Below are 17,186 nucleotides of genomic sequence, written 5' to 3' on the forward strand. Positions count from 1 at the left end.
TGGACATCCTTCCGTCTCAGATGCCCAAAAGTACTCTTTGCCACATCTGCGGCAATACGGTGTCTTTTCAAAGGTGCAAATAAATCCAGCGTGGGCGGAACACGCACGTCTTCGGTTTTTCCCGCTTTGTTTGTGTGACAGCTGTTGTGAAAATTTTATACAAATAAAGTTGTATAGTACAGGTTTGGCCAAGCCGCAACTCCCGAACCGCATGCGGCTCTTTTATGTTCATATCAACATTTGTGTGTGTGTGTGTGTGTGTGTGTGGGGGGGGGGGGGGGGGGGGGGGGGGTTGTGCGTGTTGGCTTCACTTGAGTTCAATTTGGTATTTTGGTCAAAAGCGCATGTGGTGAAATTCCACAAAGTAGGATGGGCAAACACATTTCTTTAAACTATGAGTGTCAATTGGGCTCTCGAAATGGCAGGGAAAAGATGCACAGCAAAACGAAAATACGTAGATGAACACAGGACGTTTTAATCAGAGTGGGAAAGTTTCTATTTTTTGTTGAACGTGATGGCAAACCATTCTGCCTGATATGTCAGACCTCAGCGCATTTCAAAGATTCAAATCTTCAGCGCCATGCACTTCAGCTCACTCCATGCTAACATTGATCAGGCGTCGAACCCGCATCATCATGCTTAAGAGGTGGCCATGCTAACCAGTGCGCCATTATGTCAACGCATAATAACTAAGTCTACTGGTCAAAACAGCGGTTACTATATGACGTCGCTACGTCGTGGTCACGTGACGCAGACAAGACGTCAATGGACGTGGGCAGAGTTAACTTGTTTAAAAGGGAGTAGGCAGAAGAAATATTTAATTTATTTAAATCTATTTTGAGTGCACACCATTATGCCAATGCATAACAACTGTAAATCTACTAAACAAAACAGCGGTTGCTATATGACATCTGCCACGTCGTGGTCACGTGACATACGTGACGTCGATGGGCGTAACTTTCGCCGGAATTCAAATCCGCGGGGAGAGTTAACTTGTTTAAAAGAGAGTGGGCAGAAGAATTATTTAATTTATTTAAATCTATTTGGTGTGTGCGCCATTATGTCAATGCATAACAACTGTAAGTCTACTAAACAAAACAGCGGTTGCTATTTGACGTCTGCCACGTCGTGGTCACGTGACGCGGACGTGACGTCGACGCCTACTTTACATCCCACCGATCACAGGACTCCTCGGCTGCATAACCGTGCCCCCTTCCCAACCAATCGGATTTGCTATACGCGAAAACGACGCCAATGGAAAGAGCTTCCGCCCAAATTTAAATCCGTGGGCGTGGCTCGCAGCAGGAAGTAGGAAAATGGCGGCGATGTTGACAAAGACACAGCGGATGGTAACATACGACTAACAAGAGAAATATTTTTATTTTCTGCTTGCAACTGGACCGTCCAGAGCGTACACGGTAAGTACAACTCATCGTTTTTAAAAAGAAGTACTTTTGTTGCCCTGAAAAGCGAGTGAGCGTGGCGTTTGTGGGGGACGTCGAATTTCGACGATTCTTTCTGGTCAACGGTTGTAAATGATTGTGTTGATTAAAAAAGAAAACTTGATGTAACTCTACTTTTAACTGCCGTTTCAGATAGATTTGGAATTGCATCACATCCAATTTTGCCTAGAGCGTACACGGTAAGTAACACTCGTTGTGTTTAAGGAGATTTACGTTTGTAATAGCAGAAGTGTAGCCGCGTTGCGTTGTACGTGTGAATGTTGGTCCGGGCGAAATGTTAATGTTTAATTTCATTCCTTTAGGTTCCACGGTGTTTGTTGGCTGCAAGTTTTCCACTGCAAGAAGAGGCTCATATCATTGACCAGGAGCGAGCTACAATGGTGAGTAGCCATAACATTTATGTTAAACACTTCCTATTTCATGTCTAACAGTACTTGATTTAACAAATAACCATAAATAAATACAGTGTGGGCACTGAAGTTAACATATGTGATTATACTGCCTAATCTGTCACCGAGTAGATTGTTGCAAAGTAATATAAGATCCAAAGTTGTAATTCAGAATAGTTTTCAAAAGAAGGCCATTAGAATTATATACAAGTCTGATTACCCCGAACAAGCTATTAATTAAATCACAAATTCTTCAATTCAAAGATTTGGTAGATTATCAGACAAATAATGTCTAACAGTAATTGATTTAACACATCACGATAAGTAGATTGAGTGTGGGCACTCTCAAGTTAACATATGTGATTATACTGCCTAATCTGTTACAGAGTATGTTGTTGCCAAGTAATGTAGAATAGATCCAAAGTAGTAATCCAGAATAGTTTTGAAGAGGCCATTAGAATGATAAACAAATCTGATTACCTTGAACATAATAACAAGCTAAGTGTTTAATATGTCCTATGAAGTCAAAATTGGGCACCATCATGTGGTGAAATTTGGAATTGCATCACATCCAATTTTGCCTGGGAACAAACAGATTACATAAATCTTAGTTTTGAATAAGCCACTCCTTCTCAAACAAGTAAACTCTGCCCATTTTGCGCAGTAGATGTTCTGTTAATATCTAGTATTTATACAAAGTCATAATTTAAATTGCTTTCAACCTTCATTCATCGGTTCAACCAACATTACTCGCTCTTATTACCAACTTGTATTGATTTAACTAAGCGTTTAATACTTCCTATCAGGTCTCAAATCGAGATTTGGCAAAATACAATTTCAGCAAATCCAATTTTGCCAGGGAACAAAAATAGATTAAATAAACTAAATAAATCCTCTTCCCATTAAATAAATCAGAAAAGTCTGTCTTGTAACCAGTCCTCTTCAAACAAGTAAAGTCTGCCCATTTTGTGCCGTAGATTTTGTGTCTATGCCTAGTATTTAAACAAAATCATAATTTAAACGACTTCTTTCCTTCATTCACTTTGGAAATTTGGAATTGCAGCAAATCGAATTTTGGCAGGGAACAAAAATAGATCAATTAAACTAAATAAGTCTTCTTCCCATTAAATAAATTAAAAAAGTCTGTCTTGTAACCAGTCCTTTTCAAACAAGTAAAGTCTGCCCATTTTGTGCCGTCGATTTTGTGTTAATGCCTAGTATTTATACAAAATCATAATTTAAAGGACTTCATTCCTTCATTCACTTTGGAAATTTGGAATTGCAGCACATCAAATTTTGCCTGGGAAGAAAAGTAGATTAAATAAATTTAATAAGTCTTACTACTTCCCATTAAATAAATTAAATACGTCTTACTTGTTCCCACTCCTTTTCAAAACAGTAGTTTAAAACGAGGGCCCTTCACTCAATCTTTAACCTCAACCCCGCACGTTGTGTTGTATCTGTGAATGTTGGTTGTGGCCAAATGATAGTTTTCTTTCATTCGTTTAGGTTCCAAGAAAACTTGATGTAACTCTACTTTTAACTGCCGTTTCAGATAAGCGGGTATTACGTCGCAGTCAAATGCCGCGGATATGACGTAATTGCCCGAACCTCCGCCAAAATTCAAATCTGTTGGCGCGATGGCCGTGAGCCACTGAGCAGCGACGATTATCAACAGAAATATCTTTATTTTCTGCTTGCAACTGGACCGTCTAGAGCGTACACGGTAAGTAACACTCATTGTGTTTAAGGAGATTTACGTTTGTAATAGCAGAAGTGTAGCCGCGTTGCGTTGTACGTGTGAAAATTGGTCGAGGCGAAATGTTAATGTTTAATTTCATTCCTTTAGGTTCCACGGTGTTTGTTGGCTGCAAGTTTTCCACTGCAAGAAGAGGCTCGTATCATTGACCAGGAGCGAGCTACAATGGTGAGTAGCCATAACATTTATGTTAAACACTTCCTATTTCATGTCTAACAGTACTTGATTTAACAAATAACCATAAATAAATACAGTGTGGGCACTGAAGTTAACATATGTGATTATACTGCCTAATCTGTCACGGAGTAGATTGTTGCAAAGTAATATAAGATCCAAAGTTGTAATTCAGAATAGTTTTCAAAAGAAGGCCATTAGAATTATATACAAGTCTGATTACCCTGAACAAGCTATTAATTAAATCACAAATTCTTCAATTCAAAGATTTGGTAGATTATCAGACAAATAATGTCTAACAGTAATTGATTTAACACATCACGATAAGTAGATTGAGTGTGGGCACTCTCAAGTTAACATATGTGATTATACTGCCTAATCTGTTACAGAGTATGTTGTTGCCAAGTAATGTAGAATAGATCCAAAGTAGTAATCCAGAATAGTTTTGAAGAGGCCATTAGAATGATAAACAAATCTGATTACCTTGAACATAATAACAAGCTAAGTGTTTAATATGTCCTATGAAGTCAAAATTGGGCACCATCATGTGGTGAAATTTGGAATTGCATCACATCCAATTTTGCCTGGGAACAAACAGATTACATAAATCTTAGTTTTGAATAAGCCACTCCTTCTCAAACAAGTAAACTCTGCCCATTTTGCGCAGTAGATGTTCTGTTAATATCTAGTATTTATACAAAGTCATAATTTAAATTGCTTTCAACCTTCATTCATCGGTTCAACCAACATTACTCGCTCTTATTACCAACTTGTATTGATTTAACTAAGCGTTTAATACTTCCTATCAGGTCTCAAATCGAGATTTGGCAAAATACAATTTCAGCAAATCCAATTTTGCCAGGGAACAAAAATAGATTAAATAAACTAAATAAGTCCTCTTCCCATTAAATAAATCAGAAAAGTCTGTCTTGTAACCAGTCCTCTTCAAACAAGTAAAGTCTGCCCATTTTGTGCCGTAGATTTTGTGTCTATGCCTAGTATTTAAACAAAATCATAATTTAAACGACTTCTTTCCTTCATTCACTTTGGAAATTTGGAATTGCAGCAAATCGAATTTTGGCAGGGAACAAAAATAGATCAATTAAACTAAATAAGTCTTCTTCCCATTAAATAAATTAAAAAAGTCTGTCTTGTAACCAGTCCTTTTCAAACAAGTAAAGTCTGCCCATTTTGTGCCGTCGATTTTGTGTTAATGCCTAGTATTTATACAAAATCATAATTTAAAGGACTTCATTCCTTCATTCACTTTGGAAATTTGGAATTGCAGCACATCAAATTTTGCCTGGGAAGAAAAGTAGATTAAATAAATTTAATAAGTCTTACTACTTCCCATTAAATAAATTAAATACGTCTTACTTGTTCCCACTCCTTTTCAAAACAGTAGTTTAAAACGAGGGCCCTTCACTCAATCTTTAACCCCAACCCCGCACGTTGTGTTGTATCTGTGAATGTTGGTTGTGGCCAAATGATAGTTTTCTTTCATTCGTTTAGGTTCCAAGAAAACTTGATGTAACTCTACTTTTAACTGCCGTTTCAGATAAGCGGGTATTACGTCGCAGTCATGTGCCGTGGATATGACGTAATTGCCCGAACCTCCGCCAAAATTCAAATCTGTTGGCGCGATGGCCGTGAGCCACTGAGCAGCGACGATTATCAACAGAAATATCTTTATTTTCTGCTTGCAACTGGACCGTCTAGAGCGTACACGGTAAGTAACACTCATTGTGTTTAAGGAGATTTGCGTTTGTAATAGCAGAAGTGTAGCCGCGTTGCGTTGTACGTGTGAAAATTGGTCGAGGCGAAATGTTAATGTTTAATTTCATTCCTTTAGGTTCCACGGTGTTTGTTGGCTGCAAGTTTTCCACTGCAAGAAGAGGCTCGTATCATTGACCAGGAGCGAGCTACAATGGTGAGTAGCCATAACATTTATGTTAAACACTTCCTATTTCATGTCTAACAGTACTTGATTTAACAAATAACCATAAATAAATACAGTGTGGGCACTGAAGTTAACATATGTGATTATACTGCCTAATCTGTCACGGAGTAGATTGTTGCAAAGTAATATAAGATCCAAAGTTGTAATTCAGAATAGTTTTCAAAAGAAGGCCATTAGAATTATATACAAGTCTGATTACCCTTAACATAACAACAAGCTATTAATTAAATCACAAATTCTTCAATTCAAAGATTTGGTAGATTATCAGACAAATAATGTCTAACAGTAATTGATTTAACACATCACGATAAGTAGATTGAGTGTGGGCACTCTCAAGTTAACAGATATGATTATACTGCCTAATCTGTTACAGAGTATGTTGTTGCCAAGTAATGTAGAATAGATCCAAAGTAGTAATCCAGAATAGTTTTGAAGAGGCCATTAGAATAATAAACAAATCTGATTACCTTGAACATAATAACAAGCTAAGTGTTTAATATGTCCTATGAAGTCAAAATTGGGCACCATCATGTGGTGAAATTTGGAATTGCATCACATCCAATTTTGCCTGGGAACAAACAGATTAAATAAATCTTAGTTTTGAATAAGCCACTCCTTCTCAAACAAGTAAACTCTGCCCATTTCGCGCAGTAGATGTTCTGTTAATATCTAGTATTTATACAAAGTCATAATTTAAATTGCTTTCAACCTTCATTCATCGGTTCAACCAACATTACTCGCTCTTATTACCAACTTGTATTGATTTAACTAAGCGTTTAATACTTCCTATCAGGTCTCAAGGCAAGATTTGGCAAAATACAATTTCAGCAAATCCAATTTTGCCAGGGAACAAAAATAGATTAAATAAACTAAATAAGTCTTCTTCCCATTAAATAAATCAGAAAAGTCTGTCTTGTAACCAGTCCTCTTCAAACAAGTAAAGTCTGCCCATTTTGTGCCGTAGATTTTGTGTCTATGCCTAGTATTTAAACAAAATCATAATTTAAACGACTTCTTTCCTTCATTCACTTTGGAAATTTGGAATTGCAGCAAATCGAATTTTGCCAGGGAACAAAAATAGATCAATTAAACTAAATAAGTCTTCTTCCCATTAAATAAATTAAAAAAGTCTGTCTTGTAACCAGTCCTTTTCAAACAAGTAAAGTCTGCCCATTTTGTGCCGTCGATTTTGTGTTAATGCCTAGTATTTATACAAAATCATAATTTAAAGGACTTCATTCCTTCATTCACTTTGGAAATTTGGAATTGCAGCACATCAAATTTTGCCTGGGAAGAAAAGTAGATTAAATAAATTTAATAAGTCTTACTACTTCCCATTAAATAAATTAAATACGTCTTACTTGTTCCCACTCCTTTACAAAAAAGTAGTTTAAAACGAGGTCCCTTCACTCAACCTTTAACCCTATTTATTCACCTTCTAGGCTAAGTGTTAAAGGCTAAGTGTTAAAGGCTAAGTGTTAAAGGCTAAGTGTTAGAGGCTAAGTGCCAGAGGCTAGGCGCCAGAGGCGAGTTTTTGTGGGCTGAAGTTTTAGTGGGGTTAGTGTGAATACAATCCAAAAGAATACAACAGAATACAATACAATAGAATATAATACATAGATTAAATTCAATAGCTCTTACTACTTCCCATTAAATAAATTAAATACGTCTTACTTGTTCCCAATCCTTTTCAAAAAAGTAGTTTAAAACGAGGGCCCTTCACTCAACCTTTAACCTCAACCCCGCACGTCACATTGTGTTGTATCTGTGAATGTTGGTTGTGGCCAAATGATAGTTTTCTTTCATTCGTTTAGGTTCCACGGTGTTTGTTGGCTATGTTTTCCACTGTCAGAAGGATGAAAATACAAAGTACAACGCTTGGACGTGGGCGAAGACGTCACCGGTGAGTCCTTCCTTCCTATTTATTTACCTTCTAGATGCTAGAGGCTAAGTGTTAGAGGCTAAGTGTTAGAGGCTAAGTGTTAAACACAATACGAACAACACAACGATACTGCACTGAACAACACGATACCGCACTGAGAAACACGATACCGCACTGAACAACACGATACCGCACTGAACAACACCATGCCGCACTGAACACCATGCCACACTGAACAACACCATCCCGCACTGAACAACACCATGCCGCACTAAACAACACCATGCCGCACTGAACAACACCATGCCTCACTGAACGACACCATGCCGCACTGAAAGACACCATGCCGCACTGAACGACACCATGCCGCACTGAAAGACACCATCCCGCACTGAACACCATGCCGCACTGAACAACACCATCCTGCACTGAACAACACCATCCCGCACTGAACAACACCATGCCGCACTGAACAACATTATGCCGCACTGAACATTATGCCGCACTGAACAACACCATGCCGCACTGAACAACACCATGCCGCACTGAACAACATTATGCCGCACTGAACAACACCATGCCGCACTGAACAACACCATGCCGCACTGAACAACACCATGCCGCACTGAACAACATTATGCCGCACTGAACAACACCATGCCGCACTGAACAACACCATCCTGCACTGAACAACACCATTCCGCATTGAACACCATGCCGCACTGAACAACACCATCCCGCACTGAACAACACCATCCCGCACTGAACAACACCATGCCGCACTGAACAACATTATGCCGCACTGAACAACATTATGCCGCACTGAACAACACCATGCCGCACTGAACAACACCATGCCGCACTGAACAACACCATGCCGCACTGAACAACATTATAACGCACTGAACACCATCCCACACTGAACAACACCATGCCGCACTAAACAACATTATGCCGCACTGAACAACATTATGCCGAAATGAACAACACCATGCCGCACTGAACAACACCATGCCGCACTGAACAACACCATCCTGCACTGAACAACACCATCCCGCACTGAACAACAACATGCCGCACTGAACAACACCATGCCGCACTGAACAACACCATGCCGCAATGAACAACACCATCCCGCACTGAACAACATTATGCCGCACTGAACAACATTATGCCGCACTGAACAACACCATGCCGCACTGAACAACACCATGCCGCACTGAACAACACCATCCTGCACTGAACAACACCATCCCGCACTGAACAACACCATGCCGCACTGAACAACATTATGGCGCACTGAACAACATTATGCCGCACTGAACAACACCATGCCGCACTGAACAACACCATGCCGCACTGAACAACACCATGCCGCAATGAACAACACCATCCCGCACTGAACAACACCATGCCGCACTGAGCAACACCATGCCACACTGAACAACACCATCCTGCACTGAACAACACCATGCCGCACTGAACAACACCATTCCGCACTGAACAACACCATGCCGCACTGAACAACATTACGCTGCACTGAACAACACCATGCCGCACTGAACAACACCATGCCGCACTGAACAACACCATGCCGCATTGAACAACACCATGCCGCATTGAACAACACCATGCCGCACTGAACAACACCATCCTGCACTGAACAACACCATGCCGCATTGAACAACACCATGCTGCACTGAACAACACCATCCCGCACTGAACAACACCATCCCGCATTGAACAACACCATCCTGCACTGAACAACACCATGCCGCACTGAACAACACCATGCCGCACTGAACAACACCATTCCGCACTGAACAACACCATGCCGCACTGAACAACACCATCCTGCACTGAACAACACCATCCCGCACTGAACAACACCATGCCGCATTGAACAACACCATCCTGCACTGAACAACACCATCCTGCACTGAACAACACCATGCCGCACTGAACAACACCATGCCGCACTGAACAACACCATGCCGCACTGAACAACACCATGCCGCACTGAACAACATTATGCCGCACTGAACAACATTATGTCGCACTGAACAACACCATGCCGCACTGAACAACACCATGCCGCACTGAACAACATTATGCCGCACTGAAAAACACCATGCCGCACTGAACAACACCATCCCGCACTGAACAACACCATGCCACATTGAACAACACCATGCCGCACTGAACAACACCATGCTGCACTGAACAACATTATGCTGCACTGAACAACACGATCCTGCATTGAACAACACCATGCCACACTGAACAACACCATCCTGCACTGAACAACACCATCCTGCACTGAACAACACCACCCCGCACTGAACAACACGATCCCGCATTGAACACCATCCCGCACTGAACAACACCATGCCGCACTGAACAACACCATTCCGCACTGAACAACACCATGCCGCACTGAACAACACCATGCCGCACTGAACAACACCATGCCGCACTGAACAACACCATGCCGCACTGAACAACATTATGCCGCACTGAACAACACCATGCCGCACTGAACAACACCATGCCGCACTGAACAACACCATCCTGCACTGAACAACACCATCCCGCACTAAACAACACCATGCCGCACTGAACAACATTATGGCGCACTGGACAACATTATGCCGCACTGAACAACACCATGCCGCACTGAACAACACCATGCCGCACTGAACAACACCATGCCGCACTGAACAACACCATGCCGCACTGAACAACATTATGCCGCACTGAACAACACCATGCCGCACTGAACAACACCATGCCGCACTGAACAACACGATCCCGCATTGAACAACACCATCCTGCACTGAACAACACCATGCCGCACTGAACAACACCATGCCGCACTGAACAACACCATTCCGCACTGAACAACACCATGCCGCACTGAACGACACCATCCTGCACTGAACGACACCATCCCGCACTGAACAACACCATGCCGCATTAAACAACACCATGCCGCACTGAACAACACCATCCTGCACTGAACAACACCATGCCGCACTGAACAACACCATGCCGCACTGAACAACACCATGCCGCACTGAACAACATTATGCCGCACTGAACAACATTATGCCGCACTAAACAACATTATGTTGCACTGAACAACACCATGCCGCACTGAACAACACCATGCTGCACTGAACAACATTATGCCGCACTGAACAACACGATCCCGCATTGAACAACACCATCCCGCAGTGAACAACACCATGCCGCATTGAACAACACCATGCCGCACTGAACAACACCATGCTGCACTGAACAACATTATGCTGCACTGAACAACACGATCCTGCATTGAACAACACCATGCCGCACTGAACAACATCATCCTGCACTGAACAACACCGTGCCGCACTGAACAACACCATGCCGCACTGAACAACACCATGCCGCACTGAACAACACCATGCCGCACTGAACAACACCATCCCGCACTGAACAACACCATGCCGCATTGAACAACACCATGCCGCACTGAACAACACCATGCTGCACTGAACAACATTATGCTGCACTGAACAACACGATCCTGCATTGAACAACACCATGCCGCACTGAACAACACCATCCTGCACTGAACAACACCATCCTGCACTGAACAACACCACCCCGCACTGAACAACACGATCCCGCATTGAACAACACCATCCCGCACTGAACAACACCATGCCGCACTGAACAACACCATTCCGCACTGAACAACACCATGCCGCACTGAACAACACCATGCCGCACTGAACAACACCATGCCGCACTGAACAACACCATGCCGCACTGAACAACATTATGCCGCACTGAACAACACCATGCCGCACTGAACAACACCATCCCGCACTGAACAACACCATGCCGCATTGAACAACACCATGCCGCACTGAACAACACCATCCTGCACTGAACAACACCATCCCGCACTAAACAACACCATGCCGCACTGAACAACATTATGGCGCACTGGACAACATTATGCCGCACTGAACAACACCATGCCGCACTGAACAACACCATGCCGCACTGAACAACACCATGCCGCACTGAACAACACCATGCCGCACTGAACAACATTATGCCGCACTGAACAACACCATGCCGCACTGAACAACACCATGCCGCACTGAACAACACGATCCCGCATTGAACAACACCATCCTGCACTGAACAACACCATGCCGCACTGAACAACACCATGCCGCACTGAACAACACCATTCCGCACTGAACAACACCATGCCGCACTGAACAACACCATCCTGCACTGAACAACACCATCCCGCACTGAACAACACCATGCCGCATTGAACAACACCATGCCGCACTGAACAACACCATCCTGCACTGAACAACACCATGCCGCACTGAACAACACCATGCCGCACTGAACAACACCATGCCGCACTGAACAACATTATGCCGCACTGAACAACATTATGCCGCACTAAACAACATTATGTCGCACTGAACAACACCATGCCGCACTGAACAACACCATGCTGCACTGAACAACATTATGCCGCACTGAACAACACGATCCCGCATTGAACAACACCATCCCGCAGTGAACAACACCATGCCGCATTGAACAACACCATGCCGCACTGAACAACACCATGCTGCACTGAACAACATTATGCTGCACTGAACAACACGATCCTGCATTGAACAACACCATGCCGCACTGAACAACACCATCCTGCACTGAACAACACCTTTCCACACTGAACAACACCATGCCGCACTGAACAACATTATGCCGCACTGAACAACACCATGCCGCACTGAACAACACCATGCCGCACTGAACAACACCATGCCGCACTGAACAACACCATGCCGCAATGAACAACACCATCCCGCACTGAACAACACCATGCCGCATTGAACAACACCATGCCGCACTGAACAACACCATCCCGCACTGAACAACACCACCCCGCACTGAACAACACGATCCCGCATTGAACAACACCATCCCGGACTGAACAACACCATGCCGCACTGAACAACACCATTCCGCACTGAACAACACCATGCCGCACTGAACAACACCATGCCGCACTGAACAACACCATGCCGCACTGAACAACACCATGCCGCACTGAACAACATTATGCCGCACTGAACAACACCATGCCGCACTGAACAACACCATCCCGCACTGAACACCATGCCGCATTGAACAACACCGTGCCGCACTGAACAACACCATCCTGCACTGAACAACACCATCCCGCACTGAACAACACCATGCCGCACTGAACAACATTATGGCGCACTGAACAACATTATGCCGCACTGAACAACACCATGCCGCACTGAACAACACCATGCCGCACTGAACAACACCATGCCGCACTGAACAACATTATGCCGCACTGAACAACATTATGCCGCACTGAACAACACCATGCCGCACTGAACAACACCATGCCGCACTGAACAACACCATGCCGCACTGAACAACACGACGTCGCACTGAACAACACGACGCCGCACAGAACAACACGACGCCGCACAGAATAACACAATACCGCACAGAACAACACAATACCGCACAAACAGTTTTAGATAATATTACGTCGCAGTCATGTGACGCGGACATGACGTCAATAGGCGGAACTCACGGCAAAATTATAATCCGTGGGCGTGGCTTGCAACAGGAAGTAGGAAAGCGGCAGTTCTGGCAAACAAGACACAGCTGTTAGTAACACGATGACTAACAAGGCAAATATTTTTGTTTTCAGCTTGCAACTTGACCGTCTAGAGCGTACAAGGTAATTACAACTGTTTTTTTTTAGCCCTGAAAAGCAAGGGAGTGTGGCGTTTGGGAGGAATGTCGAACTCGGCGTCTGCTTCCAGCCACAGACGCCAAATTTCGACGATTATTTCGACTGGTCAACGGTTGTAAATTATTGCGTTGACTAAAAACTTTATTTAACTCTACTCTTAACTTTGCCGTTTCAGATATGCGGGTATTACACCGCGGAAATGACGTCAATAGGCTGAACTCTCGCCAAAATTCAAATCTGTGGGCGCAATGGCCTTGAGCGAGACACCGGATACAAACACGACGATTATCAACAGAAATATCTTTATTTTCCGCTTGCAAGTGGACCGTCTAGAGCGTACACGGTAAGTACAACTCATTGTGTTTAAAAAGATTTACGTTTGTGTAGTTTGCGTTGCGTTGTATCTGTGAATGTTGGTTGAGGCTAAATGTTAATGTTTAATTTCATTCCTTTAGGTTCCACGGTGTTTGTTGGCTGTATGTTTTCCACTGCAAGAAGAGGCTCGTATCATTGACCAGCAGGAGCTACAATGGTGAGTACCCCTTTCGTCTTCCATTTATGTTAAACACTTCCTATTTCATGTCTAACAGTACTCGATTTAACAAATAACCATAAATAAATACAGTGTGGGCAGTCACGTTAACATATGTGATTATCCTGCCTAATATGTTTATCACAAATATGTCACTAATCACTAATATGTTTATTTGTTTATCACAACACCTTTGGACCTTCAGCAATCGATTATTTACCTTCATCTACATAGAGACAGAACGATGGTGTCTTAAACATCTCATTCATTTCACCAAATAACTTCACGCAGGTGGATAACGGCCGTCTCGGTCACGCTATGTTGCGTGATGCAGTTTTGAAGAACCAAATGCATTTATTCAATGAATAAGTCAAGCTAGTTCTATGTTTATGATGTTGTAAGTTACGGTACCGATTGAAGTTGAGTTCGAAGCCAGTGGAAAACAGCGCTGCGTTTGTGCTCTCCAGGTACAAATGTTGTGATCTCTGACTGACGACCGGGCGAGACTCGAGTAAGAGATGTCCAAACGAGCTCCGGCAGGGCGGGCCAAGGCGGAGCGAACGGACGCCCTTCAGGCCGCCAATGACGAGCTGAGAACCAAACTGATGGACGTCCAGTTAGAACTTCAGCAGGAGAAGAACAAGGTGAAAACCTCAACAGACAGACACTGCCTGCCTCCCTGCCTGCCTCCCTGCCTGCCTCCCTGCCTGCCTCCCTCCCTCCCAGTTTTCCCGATGTAGATTAGACATGCGTGTGCCATGACTGTGTCAGCCTACATCAACAAATGCACCGAGGACGTCAGCACCACTAAGAATATCATCACCCGGGGCAACCAACGACCCTGGATGACTGAGGAGGTACGTCAAACGCTACGAGCGCGGAACTCTGCCTTCAAGTCTGGCGACAAGGAGACACTGAGGACAGGGAGAGCCAACTTGAACCGTGCCATCAGGATAGCGAAGCGAGACCGCAGTCGAAAATTTCAGGATCGTTTCCACGACGTCAAAAACATCAGGAGTATGTGGCAAGGCATACGGGCGATTACAGACTACAACTCACCCTCCCCCCCCCCCGGTGGGTGTAGTTGATGCTGACTTTCTAAATGGTCTAAATAACTTCTTTGGGAGGTTCGAGGCACTAAACGGCACTCCAGCAGTTAAAACTGTCCCCCATCAGGAAGAGGAGGTACTCTGCCTTGACTCCGCCGATGTGTTGAAGACCCTGAGGAGAGTCAACCCCTGTAAGGCCCCTGGCCCCGACAACATTCCTGGGCGTGTGTTCAGGGAATGTGCAAGTCATCTGGCTGGGGTCATCACAGACATTTTTAACACCTCGCTGGGCCAAGCCACAGTGCCGGCGTGCTTTAAGACTGCCTCCATCATTCCGGTGCCGAAGAAACCTCAAATCACCTCATTTAATGATTACCGGCCTGTTGCACTGACTCCGGTTATGATGAAGTGCTTCGAAAGGCTGCTTAAAGGTCACATCGTTTCCAGACTCCCCCTATTATTTGACCCGTTCCAGTTTGCCGACCGGCAAAACCGCTCCACTCAGGACGCCATCTCCTCCGTTCTTCACCTGAGCCTGGCTCACCTGGAGGAGAAGAACACCCATGTGCGGAGGCTGTTCCTGGACTTCAGCTCAGCGTTTAACACCATCATCCCACAGCATCTGGTAGGAAAATTGGAACACCTGGGCTTCAACACCCCCCTTCGCAACTGGCTGCTAGACTTCCTCACCAACAGACCTCAGTCAGTCCGGGTCGGACAGAACACCTCTGATGTCATCACCCTCAGCACAGGCTCCCTTCAGGGCTGCGTCCTGAGCCCCCTGCTGTGCACCCTGATGACACACGACTGCGTCCTCAGGTTCACCACCAATCACATCGTGAAGTCAGCAGACGACACAACGGTGGTGGGGCTCATCAGAGACAACAACGACCTGGACTACAGAGAGGAGGTGGAGCAGCTGGTGGGCTGGTGCAGAGAAAACAGCCTGATCCTGAATGAGGAGAAGATGAAGGAGATCATCGTCGACTTCAGGAAAAAACAGCCTCACCACGCTCCACTGATCATCAACAGCTCAGCTGTGGAGGTGGTCAGCACCACCAAATTCCTGGGGGTCCACATCACAGAAGACCTCACCTGGACTATGAACACTACGGCACTGGTCAAGAGGGCACAGAAGCGCTTGTACTTCCTGCGGAGGATGAGGAGAGCCCACCTGCCCCCACCCATCATGAGGACGTTCTACAGGAGCACCATAGAGAGCATTCTGACAAGCTGTCTCTCTGTGTGGTGTGGAGGCTGCACCGCCTCCGATTGGAAGAACGTGAGGAGAGTGGTGAGGACAGCAGAGAGGATCATAGGGGCTCCTCTTCCCTCCATTCAGGACATTTCATCTCAGCGCTGCATGTCCCGTGCCCGTAACATCATCAATGACCCATCACACCCCCACCATGGACTGTTCTCCCTGCTGCCCTCTGGGAAGAGGTTTGCAGCATCCGCTGCAGGTCCACCAGGTTCTGCAACAGCTTTTTCCCTGCTGTCATCAGACTGTTGAACACTAGAACTGTTGAGCTCTAAACTGAACTCTGCATCACACATTCACAGAACTGTACTTTATGACACTACGGACCTCTATCTTGCACTATCTCGCACTACCAACTTTACTGAACTTGTATAAACCCTTTAAATAGAAGTTTAATACATGGTTTAGCATTCCTCTGCACACTCTTGAATACTGTTTTGCCTACTTGCACTATTGCATAATTATCACTGCTGCACTTTATACTTATTTTTAATATATATATATATATATATATACATATAGTATATATGTATATATATATATTTTCATAGGATATGTTACTTCTATTCAACTGCAATATCACTACTTTGTTGTAAGACGTATGCAACGGAATTTCGTTTTGTATGCACCATGTGCAGACAAGATGACAATAAAGTTTGTCTAAGTCTAAGTCATGTCAGGTCAGCTGTCTGGAGAGAGAGAGAAGTCAGGACCTGCGGGCGGAGCACCACCGTGCCACCGCCGCCATGACGGAACTCAAAAGCAAACTCCATGAGGAGAAGCAGAAAGAGTTAGCCATTACCAGGGAGACATTACTGCGGCAGCATGAAATGGAGCTGATGAGAGTGATCAAAATCAAAGATGGAGAGATCCAGCGACTGAATGCCTTG

At 44.3% G+C, this 17,186-nt stretch overlaps 1 long non-coding RNA gene across 1 annotated transcript; it reads left to right on the plus strand.

The window, feature by feature from the left end:
- The first annotated feature begins 5,348 nt into the window (after positions 1 to 5,348).
- On the plus strand, positions 5,349 to 15,482 carry LOC148378081 (uncharacterized). Its single transcript, XR_015856208.1, has 8 exons — positions 5,349 to 5,514; positions 5,638 to 5,715; positions 7,560 to 7,648; positions 13,410 to 13,439; positions 13,630 to 13,797; positions 13,910 to 13,986; positions 14,192 to 14,277; positions 14,454 to 15,482. It is a non-coding gene; the product is annotated as an uncharacterized LOC148378081 (long non-coding RNA).
- Positions 15,483 to 17,186: the final 1,704 nt, after the last annotated feature.

Source organism: Syngnathus floridae, unplaced genomic scaffold (assembly GCF_059516105.1).
Source record: "Syngnathus floridae isolate MCC-2025c unplaced genomic scaffold, RoL_Sflo_1.0 HiC_scaffold_66, whole genome shotgun sequence".
NCBI lineage: Eukaryota > Metazoa > Chordata > Actinopteri > Syngnathiformes > Syngnathidae > Syngnathus > Syngnathus floridae.